The sequence below is a fragment of the Canis aureus genome, chromosome 6, assembly GCF_053574225.1.
Source record: "Canis aureus isolate CA01 chromosome 6, VMU_Caureus_v.1.0, whole genome shotgun sequence".
NCBI lineage: Eukaryota > Metazoa > Chordata > Mammalia > Carnivora > Canidae > Canis > Canis aureus.
Window position 1 is genome coordinate 33907231 of NC_135616.1, and position 6000 is coordinate 33913230.

The following is a 6000-nucleotide window of genomic DNA, read 5'->3' on the forward strand; positions in this document are numbered from 1 at the left end:
TCCCTCTGCCTATGTCTCTGCCTTTCTCGGTGTCTCTCATTAATAAATAAATAAAATCTTAAAAAAAAATAAATTTATTGAAAGGGCAAAAAAAATGAATGAAAATAATTTATTTTAACCCTTTAATTTGCATAAGTATGAATATATATTAGTGATGATTAATGTGAAATAATAAAGGTTAGAAAGTTACCCCAAAGCAGTACAGCTCTTCCCTTTAATATGGAATACTATGTGCTTTTTTCTTCAATTTCTAACTCTTATTATTGTCGTCCTTTCTTTCCTTTCTACCTCTTGAAAATCTACCTTTCATTTCAGATCCTCCTCACATTTCAGATCTTCTAAATGATGCTTGTTTCATCTTTCTTTTCAAATGCACCTAAAATTGGTAAGATATTTTGCATTACGTTTATATTTGTAAAATATAACTTTGTAAATATTGTTACAGCTTCTTTGGAAATAAAATGTAGTCACTGGATAATATTCCTTCTTTATAGCTAAAGTGTTCTCTAATATTAATCTTCCACTGAAAGAATGTTAATTTAAAAATCAACTCACAAATCTAAAAAATACTTCAGTGATGGACAAGGAAGGCAGAGGAAGAGAGAAAGAGCACAACGATCAAGTCTGAGCTGTGTTATTTGGCACCTAAAGTAGCTCTAATCAAGAATTAAAGCTGGATTAGTGATTTTTCCCCATGAATGGAAGTGAAGGATGGACAGGGAGGAATACATTTCCTCCTCTAACATTGCTTGAGAGGCAAGGAGCATCAGTAAAAATTCCCATTATATAGATTCAGGTTGGATTTCAGGGCAAAATATTCATTCAACAACCACTATAATCATCATCATCATCATCATCATCATCATCATCATTCTGGAAAGCATGGTGTGTTTTATTTCATGTTTGGTTCTCACCACCTAGCATAGCCCTCGGCACAAAGTAAGATCAAAAGCACAGATATCAGTTAGATGCTTGGGCATAAGGGGAGATGTAATTCTTGTCTAAGCACACACAGAATGAAAACATCTGAAATCTCATGAATATCTCACTTGAATGATTACAAAATTGATCTTTTCTTATTCTGGCAAACAATCTACATAATTCAGCATTTGAAGTGGAATACTAGACCTGGATTTTTTATTTAGCCTTCATAAACTAACTGAGTAATTGTGATCCTTTATCTCATGCTGTGAAAATGCCAACCTTTCAATTCCTCCAAGCATCTTGGTGCAGATGGTAACTTATTGCACAGCCAACAACTGTCATTTTATTTTACCAATATCTAAGAGACAGAATGATTACATCTACATCAATCATCTTGAATAATAGAGACAAAAATCACTGAATTATTGCAAAATAAATGTCTCTCACTTTCTAGAGAAAAGTCTGTGATTTGCAACATTTATTCGTGATAATGTAGGAGACAGTCACTCATGTGACAACATTTCTATTCTCTCGAGTCAGGGGTGGGACATGAACAAGTTTTCAAAGGAAAAGCAAAAAAGGTAACTTATTACTCCAGAAAGCTTTGGCTTTCCAACAAGCATCAGGCTGAATTACTCAATTGTCTATCACTATGGCAGTGTCTCCATGTACCAAATGGCTTGAATGTGTTGATGGATGGGAAAAGAAAGCAAACCACTTACTCAAACATCTTGTTCTCTTGGGTATTTTGACAGCCTTTAGTACCTACATAGACTGTGGTTTCAACTGAGATCATAGCTACAGGCTTATGTGATATAATTTTGCTGTCTTAACAATTATGTCAATCTAATCAGCAAGACTGAAATTGGCTATCCTCTCAGAAAATTTAAAAAGGAAGTGATAGAAAAGAGGAAAATTATTTATTAACTTTTTGTCCCTCTCCACAGCCAGATAGGTTATTCACAAATACTGGTTCCAATTACTAGAGACACTTAATAACAATAAATTGGATTAGCAACTTTCATCCCCTTCTTCCTTACATAGACAATAGCTATATTTGAAATAATGTTTTCAAAAAATGATACAGCTGTTTGTTTTATTTTGCTGACTTACAACATCTCTTACTCAAGGGTTTAATTATACAAATTAGCAGAGTAAGTGCCCCCTACAAAACAAAAACAAACAAAACAAACATGGGCAGTATCTTCCTACATTATTTCCTAAAAGGGACCAAATAGGGCTAGATATATTCCTGGCACTCAGTAAATCATTTTGGGTTGGTTGATGATGGTCATCTTTATCTTTCACCTGACATTAGTAAGCCACTTTTCCAAATGCATGATATAATTATCAAAATATCCCAACAATAATCATGTTGTGTGTTTTGGATTTGCTTTTTTCTTTCTTTACTTTATCATGTAGCACATCCATTTCATTGTTTTGGAGTTATAGGGCAATGGAAAAAATACAATTTTCCATCTTATTAAAATTAGGAACTTTCTCAGCAGTAAGTTAAAAACAGCTGAACAAAAGCACTTCAAACTTGGCAGGTGGCTAGGACTCCTGAGGAATCATGTCACAGCTAAGTTTCAAAGAAATATTTGAAATTAAAGTTTAGATGGTTTTAAAGGTCCCTTTGAGTCCAAACGTTTGGCAGATATCAAGATTTAGGAAATCATTTTGGAACTGAAGAAACTAGCCCAACCCTTTTTTTCACCCCTGCTCAGAATTAAGGCAAGGACTAAATCAGCAACAGGGTTAGAAAGACAAGAATCCTACTATAACAACTTAGAAATATCTTCATTCCTGTGGATTGATGATTGACATGGCCGTGGTTGCATGGTGAATGAAAATGGAACTATCTTGGCCAAAAATTCTAGTATTAAGCATTGTAATCACTAGCTACATAAATTTAGAAAACTCCATTATCTTCTTTGAGTTTCAGTTCTGCTTATGTCCCATGTCGATCACAGTAATTACAATTGAGTTTTAACTGCAATTTTTTAACATACTTTGAAAAGACAAAAGGAGATTAAAATTATCATACATAGCTTCTCTCTCCACCTCTCTCCCTTTAGCTTACTACATAGAATTACTGGATTATCTCAAATTTCTTATTTGGTGTTGTTAGCATAGACTTGACTTAAATGATAAAAGAAAGTCTGAGGTCACATCACTCCCAAATCCAGCAGTTGTAATTATGTTTATTTAGTGCCATGGAAGTCAGTAATCCAAGATGAGTCATTTTAAAAGCTGATGTTGTCAAGATGATGAAATTAGTCATGTAGCCAATCTGATTTGGGTAATCTGAGGATCAAAATATATGACCCAACCAAACTAAATTCCAATTATTTCCATTTTCAATGTTGTTAGTCATTTGAGTTTTCACTAAGATTATGCAATCCCAGCCACACTGGTTTGCAGGGAGAAATGAAGCAATAGACAAATTAAGAACAAGGGTAATGGTAGCAATGCATTGAGTGTAGAAGGATAAATTAAGAAGTTTTAAGAGAAAAGTGCAATGATTATCATCACCATCATCAGCATACTTGGAATGAGCAAGATATTGCAAGCAAAGCACAGTGTGAACTGAAAGAATTACAAAGCATACAACTTGCACTTTATAAACAGAAAACATAGAGGTCATAGGCTATGTACTGTAGAGGATTAAAAATACTAAATGTAGTATTTGTTGTATCTCAAGTGAATGGTATAGATGGTTGATGTTAAAGGAGCTTAGAGGAGTAACATAATCATTAAGAGTTGAGTAGTTAGAGGTCTTAGAGCAGAGCCTAAGCAAGAACAGAGCTATGAGCAAGTATAAAATCACCATGAATAATAAAGTACGGATTATTTCCTATATATGCCTCATACAAAGATGCTAGGACCAAAAGAGATGCCTGGAAAATAGGAGTAAATTTAAAAATGAGTTAAGGTAAAAGTAGCTTACATGGTAATTGGATTGGAATTACTAAAAATGAGGAACAGTTAGACCTATTAGCAACATACAAGGACATATCATAGCTTTGGATATGATCCAAATTGGAAGCAGTACCCAAATTAGGCTTAATTGCAAGGCCTGGCAGAGGTATTTTCTTAGTTAGGTTACAGACTTGTGGTTCTAGGATGGACTATCCAATTTTAAGAAAAATTCTGGCCAATAGCTTGGATGAAAAGAAACCAGGATCAGGCACTGGGGCAGGAAGTGATTATAATCCATTAGCCCTACAGTGAAGAAAGTAAGCAGCCTCCACTCATACAGACTGGAGTGGGTACCGCTAGAATATATACAAGATCTCATTCTAATCTCACTGCATACTGGATAATCACTAACTCTAGTCAGAAGTGACTGGGACCTCTAATATGTTGCCAGATTTGGTCTCAATTTGCACAAGAGTTCTCTCTCTCCTTGAACTAAGGGTTTTGAATTGTCTTTTGTACATCTGAGACAGTAGGTTTGGGGTAGGGAAAGACTGACTTTAGGAGTGTTGTCCATGTCCAGAAGGGTATTGCTGATTCATTAATTGTCACTGAAATCCTCAGACAGCATTAAGTAGCAGCTAGAGGGCAGGGAAGAGCTACTTGAGAGTTTGTCCCTTCACTGACTTTCTAGACCATGGTTTATACAGCTCTGTAGCTAGTCCAAAGCCACAGTTATCAAGTTTTATATCTCATCTTCCAAATCACATTGATTCTACAGGACATATGTCAATTCTAAAGATTAATACCCCACCAGTAGAACCCAACTTATTATTAACACATTAAAAATATTATGCTAATTAAACACACACACACACACACAACCCCCACATATTTACATTGAAAATAGGTCACAGCATTGCTAATCATGGGCAAAATGACATTTCTAAGACATTCCTAAAATGATTAACCTTGTCATTTTCCAACCCTTTCTGCTCAGCCTATCTATGGAGATCCGTGCTGCTAAGATTTTTTTTTTTTTTTTTTTTTTTAGATTCCTGCTAGACGACTGATAGAATACAATGGAACAGCAATTCTTAGCCCACAGAGCTCAAGAGCCACTTAATCAGTGAGGAGTGCACTGGCAGTGCTATGGACTGAGATTTCTTTAAAATAGCTAAGCCACAACCCAGACCAACTGCTGAGTGACAAGACTGATGCATAACCCAGAAGGAGAACAAAGCCTGCTATTCTTGCTCTCAAATGTATGCTTTTCAAAGTTGTTAATCCTTTATATGTGGGCACTAAACTTTTAATTATCTTCTTCTTGTGTTACATTTCATCTTCATCACCCATGAAATGGGTTGGGCACATGTAATCTCTTTACAGGTGAGGAAATATGGGTCAAAATATTAAGAAATATATTCTACATTTCATCTCGACAGTGAGAAAATAGAAAATACAAGCCAAACCCTTCACTCCTAGAACCACTCTTTGCAAGATAGTGCTTGCAGATTTTTCCCAAATTTATTGGAGTCAACATTTACTACTTAGATACTAATGCCAGTTTCTGACAATTTCTTACTTTCCAAATCAACAGCATAGGTGTAAATTTTTCTTATAAGCTTTGTGGTAAAATCCTTTATTTTTTTGATACAAGAAAATTCTAATATTTATCTAAATGTAGTTTATTAGGAGGAATATGGCATAGAACTCAGAGCTTTGAGATAATTTCTTTCACTCATAAAACATTCTCAGACATCGAGACATAAATATTAGCAATATTAGGAACTTCCCCAGTAGCAACTCTGAGTCAGTGTGTTATGCTCTAGGTAGGAATAGAGGATGGAAACTTCCATAAGACTCAATTCCTTCACTCAAGGAACTTGCAACAGAGTTAGGCTGACATCCATAAACAAAGGAACATTTTCAATGCATATGAAAAAATATAAGTACATTGATGAAATATGAAGCATCAGAAAAGTCATAAGGATATGAAATTAGTAAAGGTAATTTATAGGGAGAAGTATTTGAGCCATGTTTCAAAGGAAATACAAAATTTGGATTTCTAGAGTGTTGTGTGTGTTTATGAATTTCACACCAATGGAAGAAAATGAAAAGAGAAAACTGCCAGCAAATTATATACCCAAGTCAATG

General features: G+C 34.7%; 1 long non-coding RNA gene across 1 annotated transcript in view; it reads left to right on the forward strand.

Moving 5' to 3' along the window:
- LOC144315688 (uncharacterized) overlaps nt 1-5168 on the forward strand; it is a 44796-nt gene extending 39628 nt beyond the window's left edge. The window contains exons 4-5 of the long non-coding RNA XR_013381463.1: nt 316-385; nt 4898-5168. This is a non-coding gene — a long non-coding RNA (uncharacterized LOC144315688). The remainder of the gene's footprint in view (nt 1-315; nt 386-4897) is intronic.
- Nucleotides 5169-6000: the final 832 nt, after the last annotated feature.